The sequence below is a fragment of the Lygodium microphyllum genome, chromosome 29 (assembly GCF_053477565.2).
Source record: "Lygodium microphyllum isolate KBCC chromosome 29, Lygodium_microphyllum_v1.1.10, whole genome shotgun sequence".
NCBI classification, from domain to species: Eukaryota; Viridiplantae; Streptophyta; class Polypodiopsida; order Schizaeales; family Lygodiaceae; genus Lygodium; species Lygodium microphyllum.
Window position 1 is genome coordinate 96,596,554 of NC_141163.1, and position 24,412 is coordinate 96,620,965.

The window sequence follows — 24,412 nt, forward strand, 5'->3', positions numbered from 1 at the left end:
ACCAAAAGCGCAAATATGAAGAGAGTGATGCTTGCTCAATGAGGCATCCTACATATTATTTCCAACCTCTCCAAGATGTACCCTCATGTCTAGCATCACATGGGTGTGGTTCAAAGTGGTGTTTTTTAATTTATAAAGGTGGTTCAGAGTTGTGCTTCATGTATCTATCTTTCTTACATAGACAAATACTTCATTTCTACTACATTGATGCATATTACACACTTCTTGCCCGAAGTGTGTACTTTAGTAAAGATATGAATGCTTTCTTATTAGGAGCCTACCACTTGGTATCAAAGCATCTTCATCTTATAGTATGAGAGAGAAATATGCAAAGATAATAAGGATTTCAACTTGACAATTGAAGAAGTAGATGTGATAGACTTAAAGCTTATCAAAGTGTCAAAAAGAGATAGGTTGAAAAAACAAAGTAGTAGATGAAATAGACGTTAAGATTATCATGACAAGGAAGAAAGCTAGGTCGTGGCAATAAGAAGGCCCATGATTTGGAAGATGTGCTAGCAAAGATCATGGTGCAAGTATATGATCATGAGATTGCCTTTCAATTAGCATATGAGTAGGAGTGAATAATTGACCCATACTTGAAGGACACATGAAAAAAAAATAGAGAGTGGAATAATTGAAGAGTGGAGCTACATGAAGAAGAGTAGAGATAGTGCCCTAACCTTAAGTACAAGTTGCATCTTATCATGATGCAAGCAAACATGGGACATACCAAATTATATGGCATCCTCCTACTACCTTAGTATCACACATTGAATTGATAGGGATAGCCAATATATTTCCTCAAGGATGTTGAATCTCACTTAGAGAATGAAGATGGAGGAAAAAAGGAAGACAAAGCTAAGGAAGAAGGTGAAGGAACAAAGCATGAAGACATATAAGAAGAGGATGAATGAATATTGAAGAAGGGGAGGCTGTCCAAGTCAAAAACTAATTATAGAAGTGAATATCTATTTCAATAATTCAACAAAACTAATGTAGGCAATAGCATGAGATTAAGGAAAGAATTCCTAGGCTCTTGAAAGAAATACAAGATATTGATAGGATAAAAGAAGAAAACTCCAAGACTCAAGTCACACCTAGAAATGGAGAGTAGATAATACAAGAAAAGAAGAAGTAGGTGAGTGAGGAAGTAAGAACTTAGATGATAATGGGATGACATACATATTATATGAAATAGAAAGGAAAAGAGAAGGGTAGTGAGGGGCTTTAAACCCATAAAATGGGGTAAGAAGGATACAATCAAAAAGAGGGGGTCAACATTGAATGCATATGGAGATCTAGAAACCCAAAAGAACTAGACAACAAAAGAAAAGGAAAAGTAGGTGAAAGAGAAAATTAGGACTTAGATAAATAGCGAAAATGAGGGATGGATTATGTGAAAAGAATATGCAAGGAGAAGAAGGGAATGAGGGACTTACACCCATGTAAGAGGGTAAGAAGGACAAAGTTAGAAAGAAAGGGGCTAAGTTCAAATGCATATGGAGATTTAGGAACCCAAGAACATAAGGAATATCTAGAGGAGCAAGAAAGGGTTGATGTAGACAATGAGTGATAAAGTATTTAATACCCCACTAGCGTTCTGTGCGCGCCACGGAATGCTAGGCCGGTTCGCTGCCTTGAAGTGGCAAGTGAAGTAGCTATGCTATCGCATGGCAACTTCACTCAACAATCATCTCTCCCCCTCCGAATTCCCTATGTCTAACTCTCTCTCTCTCTCTCTCTCTTTATTCTCTCCCCTCTCTCCTCTCTTTTCCTTCTCTCTCCCTCTCCTCTTTTTTCCTTTTTTTTCTTCTTATCTCTCTCTCTCTCTTTTCATTCTCTTTTTAAATTTTTTCTTTTCTCTCTCTCTCTCTCTCTGTCCCTCTCTCTCTCTCTCTCTCATTTTCTTCTCTTTGTGCTTTTCTTCTCTCTCTCTCTTCTCTCTTTTCCTTCTCTCTTTCTCCTCTATTTTATATTTTCTCTCTCTATAATTCTCTCTACATGTTCTCTCTCTCTCTCTCTCTCTCTCTCTCTCTCTCTCTCTCTCTCTCTCTCTCTCTTCGTCTTCTTCTTTCACTTTCTTCTCCCCCCCTCAATCTCTCTTAAAGTATGTAAATTTTATATTTTCCCTATATATAATTCTCTCTTTATGTTTATATTCTCTCTCTTCTTCTCCGTTCTCTCTCTCCGCTCCCTTTTCTTCTTCTCCCCTTTCTCTTAATTTTCTGTTTTTTCTTCTCTCCCTCTCTCTCTTTTAAATTTTATCTTTTTCTTCTCTCCTTCTCTCTCTTTTAAATAATTTATTCTCTCTCTCTCTCTCTTCCCCCCTCTCATTCTTTCTCCCTTCCTCTATTTTTTAAAAAATATTTAAATTTTAAAAATACTTCTCTCTCTCTCTCTCTCTTTTCTCTCTCCTCTTTTTTCCTTTTTTTCTCTCTTTACTTTTTTTTGTTCTCTTTTTTTAAATTTTATATTTCCTCTCTCTATAATTCTCTCTTTGTTCAAATTCTCTATCTTCTTCTTCTTATTTTCTTTTCAAACCTATAGCTAAAATAATATAGTATTAATCTTTCCTCTCTCTATAATTCTCTCTCTGTGTTCAAATTCTTTCTCTTCTTTTTCTTCTTATTTTCTCTCTTTCATTTTCTTCTCTCTATCTCTCTTCCCCCTCTCTCCTCTCTTTTCTTTTTTTCTTTTTCTCTCTCTCTTTCTCTTAAATTTTATATTTCATCTCTCTATAATTCTCTCAATGTATTCAAATTCTTTCTTTTCTTCTTCTTATTCTCTCTCTCCCTCTCTCTCTCTCTCATTTTCTTCTCTCTATCTCTCTCCCCCTCTCTCTTCTCTTTTTGTTTTTTCTTTCTTTCTCTCTCTCTCTCTCTCTTAAATTTTATATTTCCTCTCTATAATTCTCTTTCTCTCTGTTCCCCCTCTCTCTCCCTCCCCCCTCTTCTTTTCTTTCTTTTTTGCTCTTTGTATTTGTGTGTGTGTGTATGTGTGTGTGTGTATCTTAGATTAAAATTTTAAATGTAAACTTTCTGTTTAATTAAAATAAGAAGAGAGAGTTTAAACTTTTAAATGTAAACTTTTTGTTTAATTAAAAGAGAGAGAGAGAGAGAGAGAGAGAGAGAGAGAGAGAGAGAGAGAGAGAGAGAGAGAGAGAACCTAGTCCCTACACATGAGAGAGAGGGGGGGAGGCATTTAATTAAAAAAGGGAGGGGGAAAAGAAAGAGAGAGATTATAAGTGAGAGAGAGGGGAGGGGATTTTATTAAAAAAAGGAAGGTTGGGGAGGGGGGGAAGAGGAGGCTTTAATGAAAAAAGAGAGGGGGAAGATAAAATGAGATATTACATGTGAGAAAAAAAAGAGAGGAAGGGGAGGGAGGTTTGGAAAAGAGGGTAGGTTTGGGAAGCCCTCCGAACCTATAGCTAAAATAATATAGTAGTAAGATATATGGATGACACATGGCTACACATGATTGACATGAGAGCATGGTGGGCAAGAGGTCCTAGGCAAGTGGATGATTGTGTAAATGGTCTATGCTTGGGTTTAGGAGAGCCTAGAGTAAGCAAATGGCCAAAGATGTATGGATGCCTAATAGCGACACAAATAGCGACGGTACTCAGACGAAAAAAACGCAAGCCGAAACCCTAGTGCGTTATTTTGCACGCATACACGAAAGAGAGAGCAAACATCTTGCATTTGAGAGGGAGAGAAAGAGAGAAAGAGGGAGAATGAAAGCTTCTCATTGCCGCTACCGTTCGTGAAGAAGAGGAGGAAGTGTACAGAGGGCAAAGAGGAGCCGTCGTCGCGAAGAGGAGCCATCGAATCCATCCTTGAGCCTTTACGGTGAGTGCATTGTTCCTTCTTGCTTTGTTTTTGTGTTTTCTCTTTCTCTTTTACTTGTTTTTGTTAAAATTCATGTGTATTGAGAGAGGGAGAGGAAATGAGAGAGAAAGAGAGAACATAATAGGGAAAGAGAGAAAGAGGGAGGGAGGGAGGGAGAGGAAATGAGAGAGGGAGAGGAAATGAGAAAAAACATTAGAGAGGGAGAGGAGAGAGAAAAAACATTAAACATAATAGGGAAAGAGAGAAAGAGAGGGAGAGGAAGAGAGAAAAAGAAAGAAGGAACGAGAGAGAGAGGGAGAAAACATTAAACATAATAAGAAAAGAGAGAGAGAGGGAGAGGGAGAGGGAGGGAGAGAGAGAAGGAAGGAGAGGTTATTGTTATTGTTGTTGTTTTGTTTCTTCTTTTCTTTTCTTTATTGTTTATTGTTGTTGTGGTAGTCGTAGTAGTGGTAGCGATAGCGGTAGTTAGAGATTAATTTATTATTTTCTTGTTTGTTGTTTTTGTGGTGGTAGTGGTAGTTGTTGTTTAATTTTTTCTCTTCTAGTTTGTTGTTGTAGTGGTAGTGGTAGTGGTAGTCGTTGTCGTGATTGTAGTAGTAGTAGTAGTAGTAGTAGTAGTAGTAGTAGTAGTAGTAGTAGTAGTAGTAGTAGTAGTAGTAGTAGTAGTAGTAGTAGTAGTAATAGTAGTAGTAGTAGTAGTAGTAGTTGTTATTGTTATTGTTTTTTCTTCTTTTCTTGTTTATTGTAGTGGTAGTGGTTTGTTGTCGTGGTAGTCGTAGTCGTAGTTGTAGTTATGGTTGTAGTAGTAGTAGTGGTGGTGGTTTTCTTGTTTATTATTGTTGTTGTTGTAGTAGTTTTGTTTCTTTTCTTGTTTATTGTTGTTTAGTTTTCTTGTTTGTTGTTGTTGTAGTAGTGGTAGTAGTAGTTTCTTTTTCTTTTCTTGTTTGTTGTTGTTGTTGTTATTGTAGTAGTTGTTGTTGTTGATCTTTATTCTATTCTTGTTTATTGTAGTGGTAGTGGTAGTGGTAGTGGTAGAGAGAGAGAGTTGTTGTGGTGGTCGTAGTCATGATTGTAGTACTAGTACTGTAGTAGTAATAGTAGTTTTCTTATTTATTATTGTAGTAGTAGTAGTAGTTTTTTCTTTTCTTTTCTTGTTTATTGTTGTTTAGTTTTCTTGTTTTTTGTTGTTGCTGTTGTTGTTGTTGTTGTAGTTTTTTTTTCTTTTCTTGTTTAATGTTATTTAATTTTTTCTTTTGTAGTAGTAGTCGTTTTTTTTTTTCTTATTTATTGTTATTGTAGTAGTAGTAGTTGTTGTTGTTGTTTTTTCTTCTTTTCTTATTTATTATAGTGGTAGTGGTAGTGGTAGTGGTAGTGGTAGTGGTAGTGGTAGTCGTGGTCGTGGTCGTAGTCGTAGTCATAGTCGTGGTTGTAGACGTAGTCGTAGTCATCGTTGTAGTAGTAGTGGTGGTTTTCTTGTTTGTCGTTGTTGTTTATTGTTTGTTGTAGTAGTAATAGCAATAGTTTTTTTTTGTTTTCTTGTTTATTGTTGTCTAGTTTTCTTATTTGTTATTATTGTAGTAGTAGTGGTAATAGTAGTTTTTTCTTCTTTTATTGTTTGTTGTTATTGTAGTAGTAGTAATAGTAGTAGTTGTTGTTGTAGTAGTAGAGAGAGATATATGTTTTGTTAAAGGAAATGAGAGAGGGGGACGAAGAGAAAAAGGAAGAAGGAACGAGAGAGAGGGAATGAGTATACAACATAATAAAGAAAGAGAAAAAGAGAGAGAGATGGAAGGAGAGGAGATAATGAATGGACAAAAAACAAAGAGAGAGTGGTGGCGAGGTCCGATGCAACACCACGAGACGGGAAACACTCCGACATACGTTAATTTGTGGGTGGGTGGGTGGAGACTTTACATACGTTAATTTTTACTGAGTTACAAGAGAAGAAATCCCTTCTCAAACAATTTAAGAAAGAAAAAAAGAATGATAACAAAAACAAATTGTTTGTCGTAACATAGACAAAATGGAAAACGATGAAGGTCTTGATGTTCAAGATCGCGAGGTGTATCTTAATCAGCGTGTCCCATGTCCTTGCTCTGGCAATTAGACGAAAACGTCGATTGTCTATAGAACACGTACGACACTTCGGTGAGTTTCAATCTGAGATCATTGATTAGGCGATCTTGGATTTTGAGCAAACGGTAAGAAAAGTTAATATCAATCATGCATTGTACTCGCAAGCTAATTAAATACCATATACAAAAAGATTGGGTGTGACTGGCAAATTTTCTATCTAGGGAGGTGACGTCTCGTCCCAAGGAGGAGCGCACCCTTTGCGGCCAATTAGAAGAGTTCATCGCGATGGATGGAGTGCCTGAGCCAATCCACCACACTTGGAAGGCAATACCCAATCTATATTGTCAATACTAGAGGAGACAGGCAGCCTTCTAGACTCACCTACAATCTTGGAGCCTGAGATGGAGGCAATGCTCGATGCATTGATGCCCATGGATGTCGAGACTTCTGATCCGCTTAGAGAGGAAGCATCCATACCATTATATGATGGGTGCCGAGTATCTCACCTGAAGACACTGCTTGCACTCCTAAGTGTGCAAGCAAAATACGAGTGGAGCGATGTGAGTGTGACCGAGTTGTTCAGATACCTTGTACATACGATTCATTGATTTCTTTTCGACAATATCATTAAAAACATTTGTGCTTTTTCAAGGTGTTTTATGATTTTATTCAGGTTACTAAAGTATCATATATTACCACTTGCAAATACCATACCTGAGTCTCGTGATGATGCGCCACATTTTTTATGAAAGCTTGGCATGGACTACAACAACATCCATGCATGTATCAACGATTGCATACTGTTTCAAGGAGAATACGATACTATGGAGATATATTCAAAGTGTGGCGCTCACAGGTATCGACATGACTTGCAAGGGTAAACCATCCCTCAAAAAGTTCTTAGACACTTTTCGCTTATCCCTCACACAAACCACATGTTTCGTACGTCCGGCATGGCGAGCTTGACAATGAGGCATGCGCAGAATAGATTCACAGATGGAGTTCAACGAATATTAGCGGATTCACGTGCATGGAGCAACATTGACTCTACCTTCCTAGGCTTTGCCCAAGAACCAAGGAATCTTCGGCTCGGTCTTGCAAAATGGATGGCATGAACCCATTCGATCTGTGCTCAACTTCTTACAGTGTGTGGCCTATAGTCCTTGTCAACTACAATATTCCTCCATGGCTTTCTGCGAAGAAGGGACATCTCATCCTAAGCTTACTCATCCTCAGCCGCTACAAAGTAAAGACTCAAAGCTTCAATCTTATCTCAAAAGCAATCCAAAAGCATAACCAAGTATGTAACATGAACCATAAGTATCAGTACATCACCCTGAATAATCGATAAAGCACCTAGGAGCAATATGCATGTGTTGTTACTGATAAGATAAGCTTCAATCTTGGTTATTATAGCAGCAAAAAACCTCTATAAAACTTGCATAGTTTATCAAGCTCATCCCAATCCTCTCTATCTCCCAAATTTCTAGTTCCTTGGTTTTCAATGGCCCAACCTTTTTCTTTTGTACTAATACTTGCCAAATCTAGGTCTTCTACCCATACTTGCCAAATCTGAGTCTTTCACTCTCCCAATTTTCTAGCTTTACTCCCTTGGTTTTCAATGGTCTAACCTATTTCTTTTGTACCGATACGTGCCAAATCTGAGTCTTCCACCAATACTTGCCAAATCTGAGTCTTCCAATACTTGAAGTTATTCCCATCCACCTTCTCTATGTGAAAGATAGTATTGTCATTGGATACATTTGAAAAAAAAAGTCATTATGTCTAACAACCAAAGAGAGTTTAGGTTGTTGTAATAATAGCAAATTAGCCCCAAAATGGAACTGAAGTGCATAAAACAAGAGGAAGATTGAGCCAATGCATTGCTATCCACAAGCAGGAAGCACTAGAGTGTTGAATACAAGTGTTTGGTCCCAAAGAAACTGCTCAAAATTGAAATTACAACATGGCTAGTCACAAAATTATGGTAAACGACTGTAAATTGTGGAAAAAAGACTAAATTAAAAATCTCACACTACTAAGATTATGCAGATAGCAGTCGTGATTTGTAATGCAATTGGCAATGAAAGATAGGCATAAACCACCAAGATTCCAAATATTATCAAAGAACCAAAGATGCTAGAGACATAGATGCAATCCCAAACAAAAGAGTGGTATGTACATAAGCCATCTATGCATATGATAACTCCAAAAGCGATAGAGATCTACCAATCTGCAACTAACTCACTGCACATGAACAGTGAGGCTCAGGTACATAACCAAGCATACATTCCCATGACTCGAGAAGTGTGACAAGCAAGAACGAGGGAGAAAAATTATCCTTAAACTCAATGCCCTGAAAAGTCAACTAGCTGAAAATCAAGTGAAACTCATTTAAATGTGTGGATACACTGGTCCCTTCCTTCATGCAGAGGTCCATGAGTTGTGTTAGCTAACACATTTGTGAAGCTAGACTTTGCTTGTCATAGATATCATGACTCTTCTTCCATAACTACCACACAATCTGCCATTCAAAGATAACATTATAGAATACCTACTTAGAGAGTGAAAAAATGTTTATAGATTTGCATAACTCATCCAATACAACCCAATCTTCTACATCAAAGTATTTTGGCTTTATATCCTCATGTCTCAATGGCTTAATCTACAATTTCCTACACCAAAACTTGCCATATTTGTGCCTTCTAATAGCTGTACTTAGAGCCATCCAATTTGTCAATGTTAAAGATAGCACTTTCATTTGATCCACCAACCATCATGCTAAAAAATGAATGCACATTATAAGAAGATGATAGACCTTGGATGTATGGATGCCTTCCACATGATGTTTTGAGCTTTGTTTGCTCATCTGGCTTTTTTTTTTTTTTGTTCTAGTGGGAATGGCTACTCAACATTTGGATATTACATTGAGCATTTGGTTACACAGTTGAGCTCGAGGGTCTTACAATGAGACAATGGGACTTGCTGACATGTACATGCTCTTGTCATGCTTTATGTATGCAGTTGATGCTAAGTGGGCTGATCTAACATTACTTTTGGACCGGCTCCTATCTCTGTCATGATGTTGTCTATGATGTATGCATCTTGGTTGGTTATGTACCAAGCTTTCGTTACATTGCTTAGTCCATTGTGCCATTGGTTGGTCTCTTCTATTACCCGTGAGATCACTCTATGCATGATGGTTATGCCTATAGGATGTATCTTAGTTTGACACATTGATCTACTGATAGTTCTCAGTGCCACTTGCATATTTACTACTGCTAGTTGAAGTTATTCTCCCTGGCAGTTGTAGTTTGTCTTATATCAGTGATTGTCCCTCTTTTGCATTGATTTCTTATTGATGTACTTCATTTTCAGCATGTTGTAATTGTAGTTTATTGAATTGTTTATTTGAGCAATCACCTTCATTTGACAGTTCTTTGTATTGAATTTGTGGATAGCTCATTACTTCGTCAATACCTCTTGTTTTCAGCTTGATTTGATAGTGATTTTAGGGTTGTTTGTAGTAATTACAACAATTTTCTTTGATAGATTGTGCACTTGTTTGCCTTCCTTATGGTTGATGGCTTGAGTGATAGTACTATCTTTAATATTGACAAGAGTGATAGTACTATCTTTAATATTAACAAGTTAGATGGCACCAACTACAGCTATTGGGAGGCCCAAATCTAGCAAGTTTTAATGTAGAAAACACAGGTTAAATCTTTGAAACATAAGGGTATCAAGCCCAAACTTATTGATGCAAAGGATTGGGCTGAATTAAATGAGCTATGTAAGTCCACCATCACATTATACCTCTCCAAGAATTTTTTCTATAATGTTGTCTCTAATGGGCATTTTGCATGGGAATTACAAGAAAAGATTCTCAATGTCTATTACAAGGAGAGCCCCCCTTCTCAGATGTATTGGCTAAAGCAACTCATGGACCTTTTCATGAAGGAGGGCACTTCTATATCAAATCACTTAAGCGAGTTTCAGTCCATTATCAGTTATTTGTCTTCGTAGGGGATTGAATTCAAAGGTACTCTTCTTCCCTTGTTCCTCTTAGTTACACTACCTGAATCATGGGATACCTTTTATACTACTATATGTGCCAACATACCTACTGATGGGTTACAATTGCAAGATGTAAAGGGTGCACTCTTAACAGAAAAGGTTAACAAAAAGAATGTTGATGCTTCTTGCAGCTCTTATGCTTTGATAGTTAGAGGCAATAATGGTAGAAGAGGTAATGACCGTTGTGTATACCATATTAGAGAATTTGGCAATCTCCCAAGTTCCACTTTCAAATATGGACTAAAGATTTGACCAAGTGGCTAAATCTTAATCCCATATTTGAGAGTGGGACTTGGGGGGATTACTTATATAATATCTAAGAAAAATTTCACTTTCAAGTAAGGGGATAAGATTTAACCATGTGTCCAAATATTAATTACATTAGGAATTTCCAAACTTTATGAAACTTCTCGAATTCTTGAATATGTGGTTTGTGGAAGAGACTCGCAACAGTCTTGCTCTCAATCACGTGGACAGTGTCGTAGTAAGTCCCATGGCCATAAGTCCTCATTGACTTGCCATTATTGTGAGAAAGTAGGGCATATTCAGCGATAGTGCCCTAAGATGCATGAGGACAAGCACAAAGAAAAGGGAAATGATAAATTACAAGACAAAAATGATTATCACATCGTTGTGCCTAACAAGTCCAGTATTAAGATTGAAGAGATTAATGTTATGTAGATTGATTCTAATGATGATTTTATACTTGCAGCTTCTTCTCTTAATACTTCATAGCTAATCGATGCTTTGTCAAGGTATACTCAGTGTTGGCTGTGATAGATTCAAGGGCTTCCTTTTATGTGACCCCTCATAGAGAGTGGTTTCACTCCTATCATAGTTTGAATGGATCTGTCCATTTGGATAATGACATAGCACTCAAGATAGTTGGTATTGGTGATGTCCAGCTACAGTTTGGTTCAGGTTACACATTTACTCTTCATTATATACATAATGTGTTGGCTCCCATGAAGAGGCTTATCTTTGCTGGCACTTGATGCAGGTTATGTGATTTCTTTTGGTGATTCCTCATGGAAGATTACCCATGGGAATCTTATTATTACACATGGTGCTAAGTTCAATACTCTCTACTCCTTGCTTATATTTGGATCAATTGACCATATTTTGGTAGTGGATGTAGTTCCACATGTATCTCTTTGGGATTGTTGCCTTGGGCACATGTCCTTGAAAGAAATGAAAATACTTACTCATTTTTGTAGTATCTTCCATCCCTTGACTATAAGTGCTTTGAGTCTCGTGATTATTGTTTACATGGTAGGCAAACACATAATATGTATGAAAATTTTGGTATGACACACATGGATGAGCCATTGGCTCTCGTTCAATAAGATGTATGTGGTCCCATGCCCTGCAAGTTGTTAGGTGGCGTAAAGTATTTCGTTACCTTCATTGATAACTATACACATAAGGTCTGAGGATATCCTATTAAGCAGAAATTGGAAGTCTTAGCTACATTTTAGCATTGGCTTGCTTTGATTGAGAACCAATTTGGATATAGGTTGAAATGCCTAAGGTCAAATAATGGGGGTGAGCATATCTCTAAAGCCTTTGAGAAGTTTTGTGACAAGAGGGGTATTAAGCAATAGTTGCCTGCCTCGTACACCCCACCCTAGAATGATATGGCTAAGCACATGAATAGGACAATTCAGGAGCGAGTTCACATCATGCTTAGCTAGGCAGGCTTACCATAATATTTTTGAGCTAAGGTAGTTACCACTATTGTACACTTGATAAATTGGTCCCCATGTACTGCTCTTGACTATTAGGTTGCAAAGGAGGTATGGTCTGGAAAACCTCCCTCATATACTCATTTGGACGTCTTCGGTTGTGAGGCTTTCTACCATGTACCCAAGGACAAGCGTAATAAGTTGGGTCCTAAGTCTAGAAAATGCATCTTTCTTGGTTATGGGGATGCAAGTGAGATGGGCTATTGCCTATTGGATCTGCAGGCTTAGAAGGTTATACCCAGCCATGATGTTGTTTTTCTTGAGGAGAAAATACATAAGCAACCTGAGCATATTGTTGAGGTACATAGGGTGATATTTAAGGAGGAGCCTTTTGCCACTATATAGGCAGCTAGATAGCTTGCAGTAGTTGGCTGATGCTCCATTGGCTAGGTCCTTGATGCTCCACAGGATCTCTAGGCCCCCCAACTTGTTTTGAGGTGGTGGTCTACTAGAGATAGATGACATCTTGCACAATTTAAGCCCTCCATGGACTATATTATGGTGATAGATGCTGGTGAGTCTCTTACTTATGATGAGGCCATGCACAGAGGTAATAGATACTCTTAGGAGAGGGCCATGCAGTTAGAGTATGACTCAATGCAGAAGAATCATACGTGGGATTCGGTTCCTTTTCCTAGTGAAAAGTGTGCTCTGCCATGCAAGTGGATGTACAAGTTGAAAAGTACCCGTGGATGCCCTAGTTCAACATACAATGCCAAATTGGTTGCTAAGGGTTTCAAGCAAGAGCATGGTGTGGACTTTGATGAAGCCTTTTCTCTTGTTGTGAAGGTAACTATCCTACATTTGGTACTAGCTTTGATTACTCAGCTTGACTTGGATCTTTATCATATGGATGTCAAGACTAATTTTCTTCATGGGGACTTGCATGATGAGATTTACATGGAGTAGCCTAAGGGCTTTGCAGAATATGGCAAGTGTGCAAATTGAGAAAGAGCATTTATGGCCTTAAGAAGGCACCTAGGGAATGGTATCACAAGTTTGATGCTTTTATGCATTCACTAGGATATTCTCACAGTGATATGGATCCATGTTTATATAGAAAAATGCATGTGATGGCAGCCTTATGATTTTGATCCTCTATGTGGATGATATATCTATTGCTAGGAGTGCTCATGATGAGCTGGATGCCTTGAAATGTCAGCTCAAGAAGAGCTTTGAGATGGACATGGGATAGGCCTTACATATTCTTGGGATGCACATTGTGCATGATCACTCTAAGGTGCTTCTTTACTTGTCACCAGAAGGAGTACATTCAAAAGGGTCTTGAGCAGATGTAGGATGTTAAGCCGACTAGCTATCCTCTACCTTCACATATGAAGGTTAGTCAAACCAATTATTTGTAGTTTGATGAGTAGAAGGCTGAGATGGCCAAGATTCCTTATGCATATGCGATCATGGCAGTTTGCTGTATGCCATGATAGCTGCTCATCCTAACATAGCATTTGCAATGGGAGTTGTGGCATGCTATATGGCTATACTTGGCAGATGGCATCGGGATTCTGTCAAAGGTATCATGAGGTACCTAAAGGGAACAACAACTATGTGCATATGATATGGTGGCTAGGATATAGGAGTCGTGGGATACACTGACTCTAATTATGTAGGACATGCAAACAATAGGAAGTCCCTATGGCCATGTCTTCACTTTTGCTGAAGGTGTTGTTCATTGGATGTCTAGGTGCAGAAATGCACAGCCCTATCCACCACATAGGTAGAGTATGTTGCAACCACACTGAGGCTTGCAAGGAGGCTCTTCGGCTAGGCCATCTAGACCTTGGTATTAGTGATGTTGTCCCTACACTGTGTTCAAATTCTATGAGTGCTATTTAGTGGCCAAGAATCCAATATTTCATGCGAAGACAAATCACATTGAGATGCATTACTACTTTATCTTCGAGAGGTTGTTGAGGACAAGTTCATTGAGCTTGTCAAGTTCTCAACTGAGCAAAATCATGCAGATCTGCTTACTAAAAGTCTCTCAGTAGAGCATTTTGCCTTCCTTCAGAAGTTGATGGGCATTGGATGAGATGACATCTTTCCTCATCTTGTTATACTTATGCACATTTATACTTTGTCACTTTATTCTTATTCTCTCCTCACTAGAGGCACATTCACCTTTAAGTGGGAGGTGGCGCATGTGCCTAGCCACCCGTGTATTAGTTACACTGATAGTACTCACATACCTGCACACCTGTACACTACAGGTGGTGAGCACCCATCATTTTCATTTCATTCTTTATTCTTTTAGTGACATTTGAATAAAGGAAAGGTGGTCACACATTGTGACTGTTGGAGTTCCCACATCTGTGTGTGTGTGTGTGTGTGTGTGTGTGTGTGTGTGTGTGCCTTGCTCCTTCCACCATAGCTCTTGCTTCTACTCCATGCTTCCACTTCAAGTCTCACTCCCTTCAATGCTTATGACTTATGAAAAAAGATATGTTATCTTTATGACAAGCAGAATCCAGCCTCACAATTGTATTGGTTGAAGAAGCTTGTGAAACTTTGCATGAAGGAGGGCAGCCCTATATCTACTCATTTGAATGAGTTCCACTCTGCTTTCAACAAATTTATCTTGTATGGCATTTAGTTTGAGGATAACATTTTAAAATCTTTAATATAGAGAGTGCATTGCTTACACAAGGAATACTAGTCGTGGTAGAGACTCATGGCCCAACAAGGGCAAGTCTAAGTCTCGTATGCAATACTCCAATAAGTCCCATGGTCCTGAGTCCTCTCATATATCATGATTGTGGGTAGAAGGCCATAGTGCCATAAGATACATAATGATAGGTGCAAAAAAGACAAAGGAATAGTGTAAGATAATGCCAAGTTTTTTAATGATCATAGCATTGTTCCTAAGTCCAATATTAAGATAGAATAGATAAATGCCTCAAAGTACAACTCAAATGATTACATACTTGTTGCTTCTTCACATAATACTGCTTAGTTGCTTGATATTCAATCTACTTAATCTTAGTTTTGGCCTTTTGATTTGGGGGTTTTCTTTCATGTTACCTCACATCATCATTGGATTTATATCTATTGCATTGTTACATGTTCAATAAGAATGGGAAATGATAATATATCTAACATTGTTGGGATAGGTGATATAAGACTCTAGTTTGGTATTGGTGCTCTATTTGTGTTGCATGATGCATGCCACATCATGGTTTTGACTAAAAGCCATATCTTAGTTGGATAGTTGGATGATGACATGCATCATGGAGGCATCATGTATCTTTTGGTGATTTTGCATGAAAGATTATACATGGTAGCCTCATTTTTGCTAGAGATGCCAAGGTTGGCAGCCTATATCACTTGCTTGTATTTGGATCTATTGATCATATTTTGGTGGTGACCGATATTCCACATGCATCTCTTTGTCATCACCATCTTGGGCATATGTCCCTTAAAAGAATGAAATTTCTCACTCACTTGTAGTATTTACTGCCTCTCTTGACTACTCATGTTTTGATTCATATGATCATTGTTTATACGATAGGCAAACTTAGTTCTATGCACATGGGTGAGCCTTTAGCTCTTATCCACTTAAATGCTTGTACTTCCATGCCCTTTTAGCCATTAAATAGTGCAAATTATTTTGTTACATTCATTGATGATTTGCATAAGATCTGGGCCTATCCCATAAAATAGAAGTTAAATGTTTTGCTTACATTTTAACGCTTTCTTGCTATGGTTGACTAGGCAGAGGTTAAAATACCTACGATCCAATAATGGGGGTGAATATAGTTCTAAGGCATTCATGCATTTTTGAGATGGAAGGGGTATTAAGCATTAATTGATAGCCCTTTATACCCCACCCTAGAATATTATTGTAGAGCACATGAATAGAACTATTTGGAAAAATGTCTGTAATATGCTTAGCCAGGTAGGCTTACCACATCATTTTTGGGCTGAGTAGTTACTTCTGTAGTTCATTTGATTTAGATCTCCATGCATTGCTCTTGGTGGTAGAGTTACATAAAAGATATGGTTTGGTAAACCTCCCTTGTATGCATACTTGTGGATCTTTGGATGTGAGACTTTCTGTCAAGATTGTGGGAGAGAAGAAAGGATTCTCACTTGTAGCTTTCTTGCTTACACAATGGGGGAATACACACAAAGGTGGAGGCTGAAAACAGTTTTCCTCTTCTTAGTTGTGTAAGCCAAAAAGAAGTCAAGTACAAAGAAATAGAAGAACCCTATATATGGGTCTCAAACCAAACTCAACTAACTAAGGTGGCATACTAACTGAGCCACGAACTAGAGTAGATAAGGATAGCTGTCATGTAGCTATTATTCATGGGCGGTGTACCAACCGCATCTGCAACTGACAAGTCGGTGACATAAACGCACAACGGTCACCCTGGCATATCACGAGTGGAGCTCGATATCTCAACACTTCCCCTCGAGCTCAATCCCAATTCCTGCACACCAAGCAGGTCTCTGAACTTGCACAGCTTCTCTGCGCTCAATGCCTTCGTAAATATGTCAGCTACCTGATCCTCTGTGCTGACATAAACTAGATCAATAAGACCTAGTAAAACCCTCTCCCACACATAGTGATAATGCACCTCAATGTGCTTTGTTCTAGCATGATAGACTGGGTTATTTGCCAAGTGTATACTGCTCATGTTGTCACAATAAATGACAACTAGCCCATCTGTAGAGTGATGCATATCATAAAGTAGCTTATGCAACCAAGCTACCTCACATGCAGCCATTGCTGCACCCCTGTACTCAGCCTCTGTGCTCGACAAGGCAACTGTAGGCTGTTTCTTGCTGCTCCAAGTGACTGCAGCACTCCCAAAAGAGAACACATATCCACTGGTAGATCGTCTATCAGAAATACTACCAGCCCAATCAGCATCAGTGTATCCATGCAACTGTATCTGAACCCCAGTCTCATAAAGTAGTCCATACTGCAATGTGGACTTCACATACCTGAGTATGCGTCTAGCCGCATCCAAATGCGGTTTCCTTGGAGCCTGCATAAACTGACTTACCAATCCAACAGCATAGCTCAAATCTGGCCTGGTAATAGTCATATAAATCAAACTTCCTACTATGCATCTGTACATAGTAGGGTCTTTGAGAAGCTCACCTGCATCTGCGCTCAGCTTCACATTCTGCTCCAAAGGAACTGAAATAGGCTTACAGCCTGTCATCCCATATTTGGATAGCATGTCCAATCCATACTGCCTCTGCAAGAGCCGTATCCCACTTGGTGATCTAATCACCTCAATGCCCAAGAAATAACGCAGCTCTCCCAAATCCTTCATCTCAAATTTCTGCTTCAATAGCATTTTCACATGAAGGATATCTTCATCACTGTCACCTGTCATAATCAAATCATCAACATAAATGACAAGTAGCATAATACCTTTCTCTGTTTTTCTCACATAAAGTGAGAAATCTGCCTTGGAAATCTGAAAGCCAATAGTGACAAGATATTGTCCTATCTTGTCAGACCATGCTCTAGGTGCTTGCTTCAAGCCATACAAGGCTTTCTTCAACCTGCAAACAAACTCAGGATGAACAGCATGCACATAACCTGGTGGCTGCTCCATATAGACCTCTTCTTGCAAATCACCATGCAAGAAGGCATTCTTTACATCCATCTGATGTAAAGACCATTCCTTTGATGCAGCCATAGCAATGACTGCTCTTAGGGTTGCCATCCTTGCAACCGGACTGAATGTTTCTTCATAATCAATGCCATATGTTTGTGCATACCCCTTGACTACCAATCTTGCCTTGTATCTGTTCACAGAACCATCTGCATTGTGCTTCACCTTATAAACCCACTTACAGCCAATTGCATTCTTACCTTTAGGCAAAGGTACCAACTCCCATGTAGCATTTGCTTCCAAGGCATCCATTTCTTCATCCATGGCTTTCTCCCATTTTTCTTTTCCCATGGCTTGCTCAAAAGAAGTGGGTTCTGGTTCCTGTATCACTTTGACCATATATGCATAGTGAATGGCTGTAAATCCATCATATTTCAGTCTATCCACAGGATACCTAGCTCTGGTAGACTTGCGCAAAGTAGGTTCACTCCCAGGTGCTCTCAAAACATCCCTGGTCTTCCTTACTCCAGGTGTAACAATAGAAGGAATACCCAACTCATCATCAATGCTCTATTCTGAGCCACTGGATTCACCATCCACATAAGAGTGACCTGCATTCACATCAAACATGGGCTGATCTACCTTCTCTTTTCCTTTTCGTGAAACCTGCATACCACTATCTGCATTGTTTTGAGGAGATTCTCCTGATCTCAATCTGCCTGTCCATGGCGAAGAATATGAACCACTGCTAGAGGACACTCCAGGTCCACTAATATTTTGTGAGTGCTGCTGTGAATTCTGTGCAGCATTTGCTTCCTCAGACTGACCATCTGTCTACGGATGGAAGGATGATGAGAATTTAAGCGTGGTACCCATATTCTCAAACAAGCCCTTCCAAAATAAATTGGTCATCCAGGGGTCTCGATCACTAATGATCGACTCTGGCATACCATGATACTTAAAGATATGCTGCAAAAACAATCATGCCATATGATTAGCCTTTATTTTTTTCCTGACCGAAATGAAATGGGCTTGTTTGCTAAACCTGCAAATGATAGTCCATATCCCATCGTTCCTTGTAGGTGTCTTAGGAAGCTAAAAAATAAATGCTCTGCCAAGGCCTATCTAGAATAGGCAAGGGCTGCAATAAACCCGGCATCTTTTGCCTATTGTGCTTTACCTTCTGACATACGATGCATGTCTTAACAAACTGTTCTACATCATTCCTCAAAGTTGGCCAATAAAAGAAATGCTCCATTGCCTTGACCGTGGCATCAATACCTCTCTGTCCTGCATATGGAGGAACATGACTTTCAGTGATAACTCTAGGCCTTAACTGCTTTGTGACACATATTTTGTGCATCTACATCATCAATCACATTTACTGGTTTATACCAGCTACTCATCTCATCAAAAACAACATCTCTGCTCACTGTAAACTTACGAGTAGAAGGGTTATAGCATCTATACCCTTTTTGCTGTAGAGAGTAACCAATAAAGATGCACTTCTCAGCTTTTGGATCCAACTTGGATCTCAACTCATCTGGCACATGAACATAGGCAATGCAACCAAAAATTTTCAAATGAGAAATATCTGGTTTCCTACCAGTATACCTCTCCTCTGGAGTCATCCCATGTATTGCTGCAGTGGGAGTCCTGTTCATTATGTAGACTGCTGTAGCAACTGCCTCAGCCCAATAAAAATCTGGCAAGTCTTTTTCGTTGAGCATGGCACGAGATACCTCTCCAATATGCCTGTTTTTCCTTTCTGCAATTCCATTTTGTTGTGGGATATGACTGCATGAATATTGCTGCTTTATGCCATGCTCCTGCAGGAACCTTGCAAACTCATTTAAGAGGTACTCTCCCCCTCCATCAGACCTTAGGCATTTTATTTGCAGGCCTGTTTCTTTTTCAACCATAGCTTTAAGAGTTTTGAAATACCCAAAAACTTCACTTTTCTTTTTCATAAAAAACACCCAAACTTTTCTGCTATAGTCATCAATAAAAGTGACAAAATAATGACAGCCTCCAAGAGATGCAGCTTTAGTAGTCCACACATCAGAGTGGATTAATTCCAATGGCTTCTTACTCTCTTGAACATGTCTAGGAAATGGTTTCCTTGCCTGTTTTCCAAACTGACAGGCTTCACATACCTTATGCATTTCTACAACCTTGAATTTTGGCAATCCTGCAACAATATTTTGGGCCTGCATTGATTTAAGTCGTTGTACATTAACATGACCAATGCGTTTATGCCAGATATCAATATCTGCAACTACACCGGTCCCATTTGCAAACATTGCTGCACTCAATTCAGACATGTCTGCATCCAACGTAAACATTCTGCCCTTCTTCTTTCCTTTTGCTATCAAGCGACCTTTATTTTTCATATCCTCAACAAAGCATCCATGAGGATTAAATATGACCTGCGAGCCCTGCTCAACTATTTGACCAACAGAAACCAGATTCTTGGTGATATTCGGGACATGAAATACATCTGACATGTATTTCTTTTTCCCATCCTGCATAGACAAATGAATTTTTCCAATCTGCACAATAGGATGTGCAGTATGATCACCAGTCTCCACAAATCCTGGTTTTTCCATTTTCCTTGCATCCTCCATCCATTCTGCATGACCTGTCATGTGGTTTGATGCACCTGAGTTAACATACCACACATCATTGCTTTCTTCTGCACTTATCACAGAATTGTTCTTGTGCTGCACCATAAACAAATGCTCATTTCTGTCATCACCCTGTCTACTAGAAGATGCATAATTCCCTTGTTGCAATTTTCCATTCATGATGTCATTCTACTTTTTATAGCAGTCTTTAGCCATATGACCCATTTTACCACAGTAGTAGCATTCAACATCGATGTTTGCATTTTGGCCTCTTTGCCATCCACCACGACCTCTTTGGCTCCCCCTGCCTCTAGAGTTACTACGTCCTCCTCCATAGGACTGGTTTTCTTGAGTTTGCTGCATACTCTGATTTCTACCACGGCCTCCAGATCGGCCTCCTCTACCTCTGCCTCTACCTCTTCCAGAATTTGAGTAGAAGACAGCTTCTTTTGAAGTTCCTCCTGAAGAAGATGCACCACCATTTCTCTGCTCCTCAGAAATTAGAAGAGCAATCAACTCCTCAAAATCAGGAAATCTTTCACGGACGGAAATGGATGTTCGGAACTATGCATAATCCTTTCCTAAACCATTCAAGGTCACAGAAACTAAATCATCATCTTCAACTGGCGACCCAATGGAAGCAAGTGCATCTGCAATCTTCTTCACCTTCATGTGGTAGTCATTGATGCTCATATTTTCTCTTTGCACATTATGCAACTCTTGCTTGAGCTACATTTTCCTGGCTTGCGTATTTGTGCTATACATTTTTGACAAAGTATCCCATGTCTCCTTTGGCGTACTTGCATCCTGAATATGCACAATCATAGAGTCTGAAATGCTGATAGACAGCCAGTACATAACTTTCCTGGCTCTCTCATGCCATGCTTTAAATGCCTGCATTTGCTGTTGATTGGGAACATCAGGAAGAACTAGTTCTTCTTCATTTCTTGCAACAAATTCCCAATATCCTTTTCCCATAAGGAAATTCGTCATTCTAAACTTCCATGCTTGGAAGTTGTTCTTGTCAAGCTTTTTAGTTACAATCTGTGAAAGAGAATCAGACGCCATTACAGAACACTGCAAAAAATTCTGTCACTGCAAAAAACACAGCTTCACCCTCACAAGGGCAAATCTGCAAAACTGGCGAAAGTGGTATTTGACCACATAGTCACTTTCTAGTGACGATTTTGCATAAACAGGAACCAAGGATGATTCTGTAACTCTAATGTCTCTGCACACAAGCATACGATGCAATTTCTGTGGTAACTTTTCACCGACCTGTAGAACAGTGGTCGCACAGCATAAAATAGGGCCTTTTCCTGAGTGCGTGCAGAAAACTTCCGCCTCCAAAACAGGCCCCGAAATGGCCTCAAATCAAAAAAACAGGGTCACCAAGAACTATTGCCCTTTCCCGCAGCATATACTGTCCTCTTGCTTCACCGCGAAGGGCGTCTCAACCTGGGACAATGCATTCTTGCACTTTCCGGCTGTGCTACCTGCAGAGACTTGCTCCCAAACAGAAAATGAAAGCAACACTGCTCCTCTTACCAGAACACCGCGAGCTTGGCTTGCTTTCTTGAGCTCTTTACCACGAACAAGGCTCTGATACCATGTCAAGATTGTGGGAGAGAAGGAAGGAGTCTCACTTGTAGCTTTCTTGCTTGCACAATGGGGGAATACACACAAAGGTGGAGGCTAAAAACAATTTTCCTCTTCTTAGTTGTGTAAGCCAAAAAGAAGTCAAGTACAAAGAAATAGAAGAACCCTATATATGGGTCTCAAACCAAACTCAACTAACTAAGGTGGCATACTAACTGAGCCACGAACTAGAGTAGATAATGATAGCTGTCATGTAGCTATTATTCATGGGCGGTGTACCAACCGCATCTGCAACTGACAAGTCGGTGACATAAACGCACAACGGTCACCCTGGCATATCACGAGTGGAGCTCGATATCTTAACACTTTCTACCATTCCTAAAGACAAACACAAAAAGTTGGATATAAAGTCCATCAAATGCATCTTTCTTGAATATAGTGATGCAAGTGAGATGGGCTACAACCTTTGAAATATGTAGGTTTGAAATGTTATCCATAACCCCATGATGTTGTATTTCATGAAGAAAAGATGCATATAAGACAAAAATAGGTAGTTGAGGTACACAGGGTGATCATTTAGGAAGGACCCTCCTATCATAGTATAGCTAGTCCTTGTTAGATAGCTTGTAGTAGCTCTATTGATGATATAGTGGTTTAGAATCTACCAATTGTACAAGATCATGATGCTAGATAGAGAGGATAGGTAGTACAGGCCTCACAATCGATCTTGAGATGCTTTGCTCGAGCCTCACATTTGAGCCCCTTATTTATGAGCAGCCTATGCACAGAGGTGATATTCACTCTTGGGAAAAGGCCATGCAGTCTGACTTTGATTCACTACAAAAAAATCATACATGGGACTTCGTTTCCTTGCTAGATGGTAAATATGATTTTTACAAAAGTGGATGTATAATTTGAAGAGCACCCTTGGTCACCTTAAGCCAACATACAAGGCTCATTTGGATGCAAGGATTTTAAATAGGAAAAGGGAGTTGACTTTTATAAGATATTCTCTCTTATGGTCAAGATGACTACCATGTACTTGGTTTTGGCCTTGGTCACATAGTTAGATCTAGAGCTTTATCAAATAGATGTGAACATGGCTTGCCTACATGGGGAACTCATGAGGACATTTATACGTAGCAACCTAAGGGCTTTGAGGAAAAGGATAGCGAACACCTAGTGTGTAAGTTGAGAAAGATTCTCTATGGACTTAAGTAGGTACCTAGGGAATGGTACCATAAGTTTGATGGTTTTATACATTCATAGGGTTACTTCCAATAGCACTATGAACCCATGTCTTTACGTGAAGAAGGCAAATGATGGTAGCCTTATCATTTTAGGTACTAGACCTGACATAGCATTTGCAGCGGGAGTTGTGGCCTTTATATGGCAACACCCAACAAAAGACATTGGGATGTCATGAAGGGTATCATGAGATACCTTAAGGGCATTGCAAATATGTGCATTTGTTATAATGGCCCTACACAAACTCAGATTATGCAAGGCATGCAGATAGTAGGAAGTCCACCTTTGGCTATATCTTCACTTTTATTGGAGGTGATATTTCTTGGATGTCCACTGTGCAAAAATGCATGGCCTTATCTACTCTGGAGGCTGAGTACATTATAGCCACCACAAAGGCTTATATGAGGCCCTATGGTTAGGCTGACCTTGTTATGACTATGACTCCTACATTGCATTCTGACTCTATGGTGCCATCCAATTTGCATGTAATAATGTGTAATTTGGCAATTGGTGAGAGGTAGATATGAGTAGTACTTGGAAGAAAAGGGGTTTTTAAATGATTTAATATGGTGCAACGAGATATCCAAACTTTGTAAGGTAGGGGCACATTGAAATGACTTTCTCTAGATTGTGTAATATACATGTAACATTGGATGAAGGGATAAATCAACCGCGAGAGTTGCTTGCCCTAAATACTTAAGATTTATACAAATAATGAAGGTTTTGACCCTTGATTTTTGAAAATCCCATCCATATTCTTACATGTGTATATGTGTGCACACACACACACACACACACACACACACACACACACACACACACACACACACACACACACACACACACACACACACACACACACACACGTGCTCATCATATTTAGGAAGTGGTGCTACTTATAGGCAAGTGAAAAACATTTCAAGTAAGTCACAATCTAAGAAAAGCTAGCTAGCGCTTACTAATCCATCTTAAGAGCTTTCAAAGAGTCATACATATCTAACAACACACTAGGAAGGTTGTGTGGCATAAGAGAAAGGTGTCTATTTCGAGCTAGTACAACCTTTCCTTTCTTTAACTAGCAATAGTGCCAATTAATGACACAACTCAAAGGGATAGGGGTATCAAGATTTCAGAAGGAGTTCTCTTTCAACATTAATGGATGGTCCATGAAGTTGAGCCAGTGATAATGAGTCTTGATATAGGTGGTTATGGGAGAAAGGCTTGGCATGTGTGCAAAGGAAGCATCCATGCTTGACGTATGTGTGTGAGTTGAGGAAAGGCTAGGGTAAGGGGGACCAGTAAAAAGATGACCCCTTGTACAAGTCCACCACATAATAAGGTGCTAGTAAAGAGACATATAGTTAGTGCCACTATTGGATGAAAGGAAGTAGCAGTTCACCTCCCTCAGTAGCCAGGTGGCTTGTCCTTCTGTAGGTGCATGCCTACAATATTTGGATTGTTGAGTTTTACTCCATTGCAAATGGTAGAGAGCTTCTATCTTTGCATATGCAATTTATCAAGAGCCAAAATCTTTCTTTTATGGTCTTGCCTTAGGAGAATCTTTGCACCAAAGGATTTCTTGAAATTTTGACCATGTT